Raw genomic sequence first — 14,773 nt, 5'->3', positions numbered from 1 at the left:
TTTTGTTTTATTCGTATTCTTACATTTTGTCCCTCACTTTTATGAATAGTGAATTTTCGATCAACCCATCCCATCCTTGACACAACACCGAAAAAGAATGAAAGAGAAGAAAAAAAAAGACTAAAGCTGAGGGAAGAGACTAAAGCTGAGGGAAAAAACAAGCTAGGAAAAAATGACCCAAAAAAAGATTTTTTTTTTCAATTTATGTGAGTGGGTGAATAGTCAGTGCATAGTTACGGGGAAGAGATAATTTTGCTTGTGTCAGTGATTTTGTGTCTACTTCTGTAAGTGTAATTTTTTTTTATTTACTATTATTTCTCTTCATTTCATTATTTTCGAGTGCAAATCCCCCTCTCTCTCATTCCCGATTCACTCTCTCCTTTGAGTTCTCTCTCAACCTTGAACGTAACATCCTTTCTTCTCCCTCTCACTCTACCTCACGGCCCTTGCCGCCTTCAGCAGCCACAGAGCACGACAGCCCTAGCGACGCCTCCAGCCACCAGATGCAACCCCCTCATCCCATAGAGATCTGGATTTCAAATTTCAAACCTCTTAATTTTTTTTCTCAGCAGCCAAACACGGCGTCAAGATGAGGATTATTAGCATGATTTTATTGTACGTTGTGACTTAATATGTTTCGATATATTTTAACAAGATGAGATGAAATGGTTTGGATTTCACTTTTGGTGTTTTATCGTTTTTGGGGTTAGATCTGGTATGCTTTTGCTGCATATTTAGGAACAGTTATGCATCAGTTAATATCTATGATCGTGCGTGTTTTCATCTTCAGGTTTGTGGTGTTTGATTTGTGTTGATTGACTGCATCTGCAGTTTCGTGGGTGTTCATATCTGACTGGTTTTGACAACCTAGAGCTTTTTTCCCTTTCATTTTGTTGAAGCTGATTTTTTTTTGCCTCATGCTCAGTCCTCGGTTCCTTCTGCTCATCAAGTTACTGCTACTGATTCTTTGCCTCTTTCACATTCACAGTGTCAGCAACTTTTGGCTCTCCTTAATTCAAAGTCTCTTACTCCTACTCCTCAAGTTGCGTCTTTCGATCTTTGGATATGTCATGCTTTTTTTGGTTTGCCTAGGTCTCATAATGACATCAACATACTCGATTGATTTTCTGTTTCTGCTGCGTTGGCTGAAGGTCATGCTTTTCTGTGCAACTACACAATCAATGATCACGAATACACAATGTGATATTATCTTACTGATGGTATATATCCTTCGTGGGCAACATTAGTGAAGAAAATTCCTGCTCCACATGGAAAAGAGAAAAACATTTTGCTATTTGTTAGGAGTCTGCAAGGAAAGATGTGGAACGTGCATTCAGAGTACTCTAAAAGCTAGATTTGCAATTGTGTGTGGACCTGTTAGGTATTTCCAGCCCCAAGTTCTAAAAGATATTATGTACGCATGCATTATCTTGCACAATATTATCGTTGAAGATAAGTGTCATCACTATCTCGGGGCTGACCAGTTCATTTATGAATCCAATGATGATACTCCACATGAGCCAATTTCACGCTATAATATACCTGAATTCATGGAGTTCATTGCGCAACATCATCGGATTAGAGATAGAGATACTCATTCTCAACTCCAAGCTGACCTTATTCATATGCATGGCCGCTCATAATTTACGAGCTAGGAAGTTTATTGTTGTTGTTTATTGTCGAGCATTTGTGGATATGCTTGGAGTTCATCGTCGTTGTTTATGACTATTAAATAAGTTTATTATTTAGGATGTGTCGTTGTCTATTGTTTTAAAGCTTGTTATTGGAATATGCATGTCATCTGGAGTATTGATGAGAGTGGAAGGCCAAGATGCCTTTAATAATAACATATCTATGCACAAGAAAATTTTTTTCTTTTTCTTTTTTTATTTTTTTATTGGATATGCAAATTTATTCAAGAGAGACCACAATTACCTTTATATAGTATGCCAACAAAACTCTGCCTATCGAGAGACGCAAATTCAAAGACATGCTTTAAAAGAATATATAAAAGACTATAGACATTGCCTACACTTCGCAATTATTGAAAATTGCCTACACTGATTCTCAACAGCATATAATAATCGAGTACAAATGCAAAATAATAATAATAATAATAATAATAGTCACAAAGCCGAGCCTGATTTTAACAATCACTGCTTGAATGAATACATTGGCTACACAACTCAATAATTGACACCATAGAGTCATATAGGCTGCCCAGATCAAGTAAAATATGAAATGAACAATTCAGATTACAAGTCATAGTTCCCCTTCCAAAATCAAGTCACAATTCCAGAAAACATCAACTAAATTCAAATTACAAGTGGTTGTCCAGATCATAGTTCCCCACAACAAAATCAGATCACAATTCCACAAAACATGAAATGAACAATTCAGATTACAAGTCACAGTTCCCCTTCCAAAATCAAGTCACAATTTCACAAAACATCAACTAAAATTCAGATTACAAGTGGCTGCCCAGATCACAGTTCCCCTCAACAAAATCAGGTCACAATTTAGATTAGCCTTTCAAAAATACGTTCATCTACTTAAAACAAAACAAATTCAAATATCATAGTGGTTGCCCAACCTCTAAAAGCACAAAATTTTTTGATCATAGCCAACAGTTACACACCTCCATGAGGTGTGGATGGAGATGTGTCGAATGTACTTTCTGAATTATTGAAAGAGTCCTAATAAATTTTCCTTTGAATATTAAGAAAATAAGCTTGTTGCATGACAGTCATGTTAGAAAGATCATTGCTCATGATCTCCGTCTCGAACTTTCTCTTATCAAGTTCCAGTTGTGCACCTCTAACTTCATCTGCCTTCGTCACCCATGCTTTCCTCTCTGCCATGACTAGTTGTCTATCATCGGTCATTTTTTCTAACGCACCGTTGAACTCAGCATCACATGATTCCTCGGCCTTCCGCTTCCTCAACTTCTCTTTCTCAACTTTTTTGCTTGGAGGCCTTTTAACGTTTTCCTCCACAACGTCGTTGGCAACTTCACTTGACTACTCATTGGCTGGACGTTTATCATGTGATTTTCTCCTTGTATTCAGATTGTTCATGTGCTACTGCCATTTGGGTTGCTGTCTCAATTGACACCAACAATGCTCCAGTGTGAAGTTCCCCTTCTCTATCTCTTTGTACATTATTTTTGCTTTTTAAATCGAAAAATTGAAGGAATATTGTCAGAAAATAAATCATTGATAAATAAATACATTATTAAAGAACAATGGTACATACGTTGTCTTGCTCGGTCGCACCACTTGGGTGCAATGATTCTACTTGCGCTAGAAATGCACAAAACTTGTTTGTGCATTTCTGGATCTTGGACCAACGATTGATCAATGACCCTATTGAACGATTTGCAGTATTTGGTTTTTTATACTCGCGATAAAACTTAGAAATTATGTCCCACGTTTGCGTGGATTTTTGATCGGTACCCCGTATGGCTCAATGCTAACGTTGAGCCAACCAGAGATAAGTAAGTTATCCTCCTCCACTTTTGCTCATATGTTGGGGTGCAGCCTTCTCCTACACTTTATAAGAGAGTGGTGAAGAAGGGGTCATTCTCAGATGGAGTGTCCATCCTTTAAGAATTAGACAATAGATACAAGGCAGCACAATAAGCACAAGAAAATAGATACAAAGCAGTACAAGAAAATATATACCAAGCAGCACATTTTAGAAAAAAATACCAAACCATGTTGCATGTTCATTTCCCAAAGTTCATTTAGATTAAACTGTTAAGTACTAACAGTTACCCAACAAGTTCATTTACACAGAATTACAATTAGCAGTAATGAGGATGTATTTTAACAATTTCTTCATCCAAATTCACATGAATTCAGTAGAAAAAAGTACAAAGAAATTCACAATTTTTTCATCATTTATATTAATTTCATTACCACAAAGTAAAAAGCAATAATAAAAACTGCTCCACATGATAAAACATATTTTTATTAGTTCCAGAATTTTAACTATATTGCCATTGTTTTGCAAAAATAGAGTTTTATCAATTCCAACATTGAATAGAGCAGTATACATTATAAAATAAAATGTCCAAAGCAACTTCATGACAATGGGATAATACTTTGAATATGTTTCGACCACAACAGTCCACAAAAAGTCACAATTAAGATTACAATTCAAGTCACAATTCAGATTACAAAAAGGCACAATTAATTTTAAATGTAATCACATATATATTAATGGAATATGAAGAAGACGTTATTTGTTCCTAGTGCTTTCACAGGAAGCACCCACTTTTGCGCTTTAAGTTCACTTCATTAGATGCACTTTACTGTAATATTAAAAAGCAATTTTCGTTGGAGCCTTATGCTTGCATGTAAGCAAGCATGCATCCGCAACATAGGACATATTATCTCTGCTCAAAATGAAACTTTTAGACCCCAGAACAGGAAGCTTACAAAGTTAATTTTGCATATGGGACACAACACCCACTTAACAACTTTTAACTACATAAATTGTAGTTAAAATGTCACCAAAGGAGAAACATCCAGTAATAATGAAGTTGATAATAGATGGAAGGGCTTATGAGATTTGAATATACCAGAAAATGTGAAATTATTTTTATGGAAGGCTGCAAATAACTACCTACCCACAAAAAAGAAACTATTCTCGAAGAAGTTAGTGGAATGTGCACTCTGTCCAATCTGCCAACAGGATAATGAAGATGTTATGCATGTTCTCTGGAAGTGCAGTGGTACAAATGATTTATGGTATGAGTCACTGATCAAAACTCAAAAAGGGTGCACTAATGAGAATGATTTCTGGACCTTTGGGGAAAACTACTCTAGTTGCACATTGCATAAAAATTACTCTAGTTGCTAACACCAAAGCAAAATTGTTGTGTCCTTAGTCCTATGCTTTCTCTATCACTTGAGAGATTAAAGAATCAAGATTTAGTTCCATGAAAACCTTAATTAATCAGTTACAGGCTTGATTTCACCTCCACAACACGTACCAATTCTACTTGGTTAGCAATTCAAGTTTCTTAATTTCACACGCAATACATTAGAAATAATTGAAAAAAGCTATCGACTCAATACAAAGCTCCAAGAAAATGAAATTAATTGAAAAAAACATCTATATTTTTCCCATGAAGAAACAACAGAAAGCCCACAAAAAAAAAAAAAAAGGATTGAAAAAATAACTCTTTCTTTCAAACAACTCAAACAACAGAAGGATTGAAATACATACATGGGGTTGAAAATTTCTTCACGGGCAAAAATACATACATAAGCATACAAATGTTGTGCAAAATTTCTCATACATGCATATATGATTAATATATATATGAGAGAGTGAACTTACGGAGATGGAGAGCCTTCTAAGCAGAAGAGAAATGAGCGGCAACGATGCGCCTAAGGAGGTTATGGAGGTCATCTTTCACCTAAAACAACTCGTACGAACTTGAACATCTTCTTCACAAAAATGACTTGGTCACTTTCTCGGCAAAGGATATGATACAAGCTTCGTGAAAAATAGAAGAGGAAACGGAGGGAAGAAACAGAGAGGAAGAAAGGGAGAGGAACAAGGGAAATCTAGGAATCAGGAAAACTGGGAGAGAAAGAAAGAAAAAGGAGAGGAGGGGAAGAAAGAAAGGGAGAGAAAGAATTGAAAAGGGATTTCAGGATATAGAAGAAAGTAGAGAAAAGAGGGAAGAAAAACGAAATTGCGTGCAAAAGAGTGATTTTTGTAACAAAATAATCCAATAGATGTTGAATTGTAGTTCTTCAAATTTGAAGATAAATGGAATTCTACTGTAGCTAAAAGCTTCACATTTGGATAAAGGATGAATCCAACGCCATGTGCTTAAAGTGAAATTCATCAAAATTTAAAGATTGGACTCATTCGATGAGTCTAATGCCAGTGCTTTTACTTATTGAACCCTATGCCTGAGATGCTTAGCTATTCCAACTTCTACTGTGGCTACAATCCAGCCTTTGAATCACATTGAAGATGAGAAAGGACTCCAAAATGAAAAGCAACTAGGTCCTAGCTATTAGAATATTCAATAGTTAATATAGATATATATATATTATTTTTTAATTTCCTTCTATAAAAAACTGCCTTTGTGAAATTGATCAATTGTTTGAATCGAGGTGTTCGATTGATCTATTTTTTGGGCCACAAGATCACCCATTAAAAAAGATGACAAGATGTACGTAAAAATAAGGGAGAAAAACATAAAGTCCATTTTTTTCCCTAAGCATAAAGAGCATTACCTCTTTAGTGTAAAATGGTAAGAATATCTCTAGATGCCTATTGTGATTTTGACCTTTGGTTTACTCCAAGAACTTTGTAACTAGATGCCTATTGTGATTTTGATTGGGTAGGAGACCCAATTGATCAATGCTAGCTCTACTAGCAACAATGATATTTTTCTACGAAATCGCTCGATTTCAGGGCAAGCAAAGAAACAAAGTGTTGTGTCTACGTTTAGCACATACACTGAGTATTGATCCATGGTCATGGCTACAGCTGAATTGGATCAGAATTATATTCAAGGAACTTAATTGTCCACTTCATGCCTCTCCTTAGGTATGGTGTGACAACTTCGGGGCTCTTGCATTAGCTTCTAATTCTATCTTTCATGTAAGAACAAAACACATAGAGATAGACTATCATTTCATGCATGAAAAGATTCTAACAAAGGTATGGTGGCTCGTTATAATCCATTGTAGATCAGTATGTTGATATTTTTAAAAGGGCTTTAACTTCCTCTCAGTTTATTGAACTTTGTCACAAACTCATGATCATTGCCGTTCCCATGAGTTTGAGGGGGACTGTTAAGGAAACCAACAATCGGCAGTTATCATCCGCAGTTCTGTTGGTAGATGAAGATAAGGATCATGATGCAGATCAAGATAAGATTAGAAGATAGATGCTATATAAGCTAATAAAATGATAAAAATAAGTGTTACTTATCATGTCCTATTAGTTAGGAGTGATTTTTCTACTATAATCTTAGTTGGGATTATATCTATCTCTCTTGGTTATCAACTTGTGCAGATGGTATCAACAATATGTAAATTATCTATAAATACAAGCTAGACTACATGGCAGGATCTTTATCCTAGTCAATATTCCTTTCCATCACAATATTATTTTCAAAAACTTCGATCTCAAGCTTAGAGATTAACCGGAATCTTTCACCCCATTCCCATCCCAGCTTGTTTAAAATTTTAATCCTCTCTGATCCCCTTGCGCACCTTCGTTTCTACTTATTATATTTTCAAATGAGAGAAATGTTACAAACTTGAATTGGAGGCCGGGTGATTAATAATTCTTTATATATACAGTGTTCTAAAGCAACATGATCATCAAGAGTCATAACTTAAAAGGCTTTTTAATTTCCTTTAAAAATCATTAATTTTTACGAATACTTTCGTTACAAAGTAACCAAAAAGGTATGAGTTGAGAAATCAAAAGGACTAAAAAACATGATTAGTTTTAATAAAAAATACTAAAGATAAATGATTTTTCACAATAAATAACTTAAATGATGAGTTCCATCCATTATTTAATTTTCATTTACCAATATACATAGTAAGGGAGTGGACAATGTAGATGAGTATAATTAAATATCCCTGCTGACTATTTTGTAAAATTAAAATTTACCCACAATATTTATTAGATGTTTAATTCTATTTAAAATATTTATACTGATAACGTTAATAATGGCTAGTTAATCAACAGAAAAGACGCAATACAGAGAAGAAACTCTAAAAATATTGATTAATGATAAAATTTAAAATTATTCAATGAACCCTACTAGTTGGGTTTAAATAGTTTTAAAATTCGAAATTATGAGAATCTTTTAAAAAATAGAAGAACTAAATTATTGCCTGAAAATTGTTTTTTTAATTAAAAATTAATCCAAAATCATGGTCATCCATCTGATCCTCCAAGTTCTACACTTCTACATGTTGGATTAATTCTATTATCTGGCTCTGCAAATCTGCAATCATCATTTCCCGTAAGTTACAATCACGGTATTGGATTTTTCCATTTAAAACATGTCCACGTCGATCATGACTTTTACCACCAGTCATGAAAACAGGACCCGAATATCCTATTTTATTTTGGGTTTGAATAATATGATTTCATCAATTTTTTTCAGAATTTATAGAAAAGCTTATATTTCGCATTCAAACATCGCAAAGCTATTTAGTAAAATTTTGGTCTAAAATTATATTTCAGCAGTAAAATAATATATGCAATATGTTAGTTGAACAATACTAGTCTTCCCACTGGGATTTTTTTATTTATTTATTTTTTACTTTGTGACTAAAGAGGTCTTTTTTAATAATGTTCTGATTTTTTTTTTATTTTTAAAAAAATTTAAAAATATTAAAAAGATATATGTAAAAAAAGAGCAAAAAAAATAAATAAAAAATAAAATACACTGATGAAAGCTCTTAGCAAGAACCCAGCAGTGGCTCTAGTGTTAATCATATTGTGGCATAAATGCAAGTACAGATGCATAGCACAGAGTTGGATTCTTAGAAATTGCAATTTGTAACTGTATTTATAATTGAATAATGCTATTTTGGCCACTCAACTTACCCCCTCATTTTGACACATCATGTATTTTGATTTTTTTTTCAAATGAGCAAGAATAATTGTGTACGTACGTGCACCATGAAACTCACACCATGAAACTCAAGACTGTCATGAACTCGATCGGCAAGAAAATCAGCATTGGCCTGTGGATTTGTCGCCAATTACATAAATCGATCTATAAGATTTTCGAATTACACTTTTGCATAAATGATATGCATCATTTTCTTAAATATTTATAACATAAAGTCGATCTATCGATTGAAGGAATTAGAAAACACAAAGAATATGCTGCAGTGCAAATATATTATATTAATGAATCATATATAGTCTTTCAATGATTATATTAACGAAGGCGTGTATGGATACTTTACACACATATGAAAGCATTTCTGGTCAAAAGATCAACCATACCAAATTTGCGATATATTTTGCTAAACAAGTTTCCACAGCATGAAAGATGATTGGGCTTCAGACTATAGGTTTTCATGAGGGTTTTTTTCTCAGTTTATATTTGGGTGCTCCTATATATCCAGGCAATATATCATAAGCACTCATGCACGTAGATTCTTTAATTCAGAAAATGCTAAAGAAGTTGGCCTCCGGAAAGGTGCTTTACTCATGAAGGGCGGTAGACTTGTTTTATTAAAACATGTGTTGCTTAGTATTCCTATACATTTGTTAACTGTGCTTAATATACCTCGTAGTGTACACTAGTTAAATCAGATTCCTTTACATTTGTTAACTGTGCTTAATATATCGATAGTAGATTTAACATGTCATACACAAGTTAAATAAGATTTTTACAAACTTCCTGTGGGGCAATAAGAAGGGGAAGAAGAAAAGGAAATGGGTGACATGCGACACTGTTTGTTGGCTTACAGATGAAAGTGGTCTTGTTATACGGAAGTTGAAAGATATTGAGAAAGCTGTTCATATGAAATTTGTTTGGCAATTTTTTTATGGTAATTCTATTTGGGCTACTTTCTTTAGAGCCAAATATAAAGCTCAACATCACCCATTTCTCCCTGGATCATGTTTCTTATGAATCACACTTTTGAAAGGCTTTAAAACCATCGATCAAATCGATGATTAAAGGGTCTGGATGGATCATAAATGCAGGAAGGATCTCATTCTAGTATGAAAATTTGTCATCTCTGGGAATTCTTGGTGAATTATCGGATGTTACGTATCCCTCTTTGACCGTAGCTGGAGTTTTTTTCTTTTTTTAATAGGGAGGTAATTGGGAGAAAAAAATTCAGGAACTAGTGGGAAATCACATTTGTGAAGAGCTGAAGTCCCAATATATTCAAATTTGCTCAGGCCCAAATATTCCTATATAGAGAGAAGAGCATAAAGAAAAATTTTCTACTTCTTCATATTGGCAATACAATCATGAACATAAGGACAAACCACTGTGGGCCAAATGGATTTGGCATAGATTACTTCCGACTAAAATATCTACATTTATGCAGAAAGGTATGTATAATGCTTTGCCTTTTGACCAGAATATAATGATGTTGCATATTTCTATTGCCTCTAAACTTGAATGTTGTAAAATGCCTGGCTGTGAATCTTTAAATCAGTCGCTATCTACTTTTGGGAGTGATTCCATCTTTTTTGTTTTGGAATTATTTTGAGGTAGCACTAAGTCTAAAATTTGGGCCAACCTGTACATGGGATGGTATAATTTATCAATGGATATCCAAGGCTTAGGCAGTCTCATAGATCAATGTAGTGATTGGTATTCTTCCATCTTTAATCAGCTGGTTCCTATGATTATATAGATGTAAAATTCGAATGGAGGGGATTGTTGAAACATGGGAGCAAGTGGTTTATAAAGTTAATAATTTGTTGGCTCAAATTATCCACACAAAAACGAATAAGCCATTTATCAAATGCTCAAATGATATGATTTTTTAACAACTAAATGTAATTAAGATGCCGGTACAGAGAAATAATATTTAGATTTTGAAGTGGATGCACCCAGCACATGGTTTAATGTAGATGAAAGTAGTCTTGGTAATACTGGCAGAAGCAGAGGTGGCGGTATTCTTCGAGATGCGGATGACACCATGATCTTTGCTTTTGTCAGGTTCTATGGTATAAACTCCAACAATGTTGCTGAGATCAGAGCCCTCTCAGATGGTATTTGATTATGTACTCAAATGAATATAACCCACATAGAGGTTGAATCTGATTCGAAACTTGTGGTTAATTGATGAGAGAAAGATGGCCAGGTTCCTTGGCGGAGTCAGAGGTACTGGAACGAGGCAAGATTGACTACTCGATCGAGGGTGGTGAGGCTACATCATACTTTTAAGGAAACAAATCACATTGCCGACAAATTAGCCAAAATGGGCACTAAAGGTATGGATTTCTTCTTTTATAATAAAAATAATCTTCCTAAGGATATTCTGGTAGCTATTCGCATGGATCAAGCATATTTCCACATAATTCACTGTCGATAACATGTATGCTATAGGTTTTTCTTATCTTGATTTTTCGTGCAGGTATGGTATGTTATTTTGGTTTTGTATTTATTAGAATTTTGCCTTTAATATTTTGTATAATGTTTTGTGGTTTTGCTTAGGGTCTTCATTTTTTTGATTCCTGGGTTTGGATTTTTTGATTATTTGTAACACCCAGGCGTCCGGTTGTAATCACGATTTTCCCCCACCATAAGTGAGACCTATCAATAGAATTAGAGTACTGTCCTCTTCTTAAAAAATAAAATAAAATTAAGCAATCTTTTCGTCTACAATATACCATGCATATATATACCATCTTTTTCACATTATATATTTATTTCTCAATCTTGGTTTCATCTTACAAAAACTTTGACTATACACATTATATATATATCTATTATTATTATATAAGTGGCTATCAAAAGACCATTAAACCGAAATTCTCGTTTTCCGTTAGCTTCTCATTGACTCAATGTTAAATCACTACTGCAGCTTTGGGAACAGTCATTTTCTTGTCCTTCATTTAGGTTTTATTTTTCCACATCTTTATTCGTTAAGTGTTAAGATGTTTTGGGTTTATTATTTTTATCTTTTATGTTTTATTGGTTGTGTCAGTACAAAAGTTATGATTAAAGTGTTCTGTTAATATGCCGTAATGAACAGTAACTTTCTCGTGTATAATCCGTGTGTTGTGTCTTTTTTATCTTTCTATTATAATCTTTTGTGTTCGTTTAAGTGAAGATTTTTGGACTGCGTTTGAGTGTTGAACTGAGTTGAATTGAGATGATAAAATATTGTTAGAATATTATTTTTTAATATTATTATTATTTTAGAATTTGAAAAAATTGAATTGTTTATTATATTTTGTATTGCAATTTGAAAAAATTGTAATAATAAGTTGAGTGAGTTTAGGAACCAAACGAAGCCTAAGGCTTTATGAACAGTGAAGCCTAAGCTTAAGGCTCCGTCATTAGTCTTTTGTTGCAGGTGCGCAGCTTTAATCTTTTTTTCTTTTCTCTTTCAGTTTTTTTCGATGTTGTGTTAGGGATGGGCTGGGTTGTGGCAGTCGGTTTTATGAACACTGAATTTTCGATCAACCCATCCCATGCCTGACACAACACCGAAAAGGAATGAAAGAGAAAAGAAAAAAAAAAGACTAAAGCTAAGGGAAAAGACAAGCTAGGAAAAAAAGACCCAAAAAAAGACTTTTTTTTTTTCAATTTGTGTGAGTGGGTCAATAGTCAGTGCATTAGCTACGGGGAAGAGATAATTTTGCTTGTGTTAGTGATTTTGTGTCTGCTTGAGTAAGTGTAATTTTTTTTTATTTACTGCTATTTCTCTTCATTTCATTATTTTCGAGTGAAAATCTCTCTCTGTCTCTCTCATTCCCTAATTCCCTCTCTTCTCTGAGTTCTCTCTCAACCTTGAACCTAACATCCTCTCTTCCCTCTCTCTCTACCTCACGACCCTTGCCGTCATCAGCAGCCATGGAGCACGGCAGCCCTAGCGACGTCGTGCGTCGCCTCCAGCCACCAGATGCAACCCCCTCAACCCATAGAGATCAAGATTTCAAATTTCAAACCTCTTAATTTTTTTTCTCAGCAGCCAAACAAGGCGTCAAGAAGGGGATTATTAGCATGATTTTATTGTATGTTGTGACTTAATGTGTTTCCATATATTTTAACAAGATGAGATGAAATGGTTTGGATTTCGCTTTTGGTGTTTTATCGTTTTCGGGGTCAGATCTGGTATGCTTTTGCTGCATATTTAGGAACAGTTTTGCATCAGTTAATATCAATGATCGTGCGTGTTTTTGGTTTGATGTCCATGCTTGTCTGATGTGCATGTGTTCATCTTCAGGTTTGTAGTGTTCGATTTGTGTTGATCGACCGCATCTGTAGTTTCATGGGCATCCAGATTTGACTGGTTTTGACAACCTAGAGCTTTTTTTTCTTTCATTTCGTTGAAGCTGATTATTTTTTGCTTATCTGATGTGCATGTTTTCATCTTCAGGTTTGTGGTGTTCGATTTGTGTTGATCAACTGCATCTTCAGTTTCATGGGGTCTAGATCTGACTGGTTTTGACAACCTTAGAACTATGATTAAGGTCGAGGCTCTCAAAAGGAGGAACAAGAGGAATATAAATACAAAGAAGGTACCTATACGTGGATCTCTCTCTGTTCTCTTTTTCTTTTTTTCTTTTTTCTTTTCTCCTTTCAGCTTCTTTCTTTCATTTTATCCATCGCAACAAATGAAATATTGGAACTTTCATCAATTTACTTACTCGTCTGAAGCCATCATGACATGGGGCTGCCTCAAGCCATCGTTTGACAGAAAAAAGAACAAGCAACACGCGGAACTGTAGAAGGAACGAACTGGGCAACTCACGCAGAAAGAAAAATATGAAGAACCAGCAAGAGTTTTCATTTTGAACGCAGGACACCTTTTCGTTTGGACAGCAAGACGCACAATTGAGGCTTGGGCGAATTGAGACCTGCCATGCATGGTTGAAGGCAAGCACACACACGCAAGAGACATGAAGAAATAAACAACACAAAAAGTAAAGCATGGCTCGGTGAATTGGACGGAAAGCATTCATAATTATTATTTATTGACCTCCTATGCCTGAGATGCTTAGCTATTCCAACTCCTACCATAGCTACAATACAGCCGTTGAAGCACATTGAAGATGAGAAAGGACTCTAAAATGAAAAGCAACTAGGTCTTAGCTATTAGAATATTCAATAGTTAATATAGATATATATATATTATTTTTTAATTTTCTTTTATAAAAAATTGCTTTTGTGAAATTTATCAATTGTCTGACTCGAGACGTTGGATTGATCTATTCTTTGGGCCACGCGATCAAACATTAAAAAAGATGATAAGATGCACGTAAAAATAAGGAAAAAATAACATAAAGCCCATTTTTTTCTCTAAGCATAAAGAGCATTACCTCTTTAGTGTAAAATGGCACGAATATCTCTATGTCCAGTTCGATCGATCGATCCCCTCGGGATTGAATCCCATTCCGACCCACATCATGTGTCAAACAACATCTCGTTTTTATTTTTGAAATAAACAGATCACATAATATCTAAACTAAACTGACTTGAAAATCTCTGCACACTAGACGAATCTTTCCATTAGAGAATCCAATGCCTTTTGTACCCATCATACGCATATCCCTCAAAACTTTATGCAAGGACATGGCCTTTGGATAACAGCAACTCCTTAAGAGGGACAAGATTAGACAAAAGCGAAAGGTTTAATTTTATGAACATAGCTTCGCTTGGATGGATACAAGTAATGATATCACGAGTGGAAAAGATTGTATTGAGATGATGAGGAAGTCATAATTGGGTATAACCACTCAGTGAGCATTCAAAGCAATCAACTCTGGTCTTCATATTTCTGTCAAAAAAAAAAAAAAAAAAATTTGGTCTTCATATTAATGCTTTTTAAGTACTTATTCTTCTTTGTTCTTTTTTAATCATATATATATATATGTATCACTCGTGTCACCACAAAACTAAAGTCTTTTAATTATTATCTGATTAATTTTAATATATATATATAAATACATTAAATAAATTTTATAATATTTAATATTATCCATATCATAAAAAGATCACATTACAATAAATATATAAATTAGCATTACTTTATATCATACACTGTGAGAAAGACATGAAACTGAT

Source organism: Juglans microcarpa x Juglans regia, chromosome 6D (assembly GCF_004785595.1).
Source record: "Juglans microcarpa x Juglans regia isolate MS1-56 chromosome 6D, Jm3101_v1.0, whole genome shotgun sequence".
NCBI classification, from domain to species: Eukaryota; Viridiplantae; Streptophyta; class Magnoliopsida; order Fagales; family Juglandaceae; genus Juglans; species Juglans microcarpa x Juglans regia.
This window is presented reverse-complemented; position numbering follows the sequence as displayed.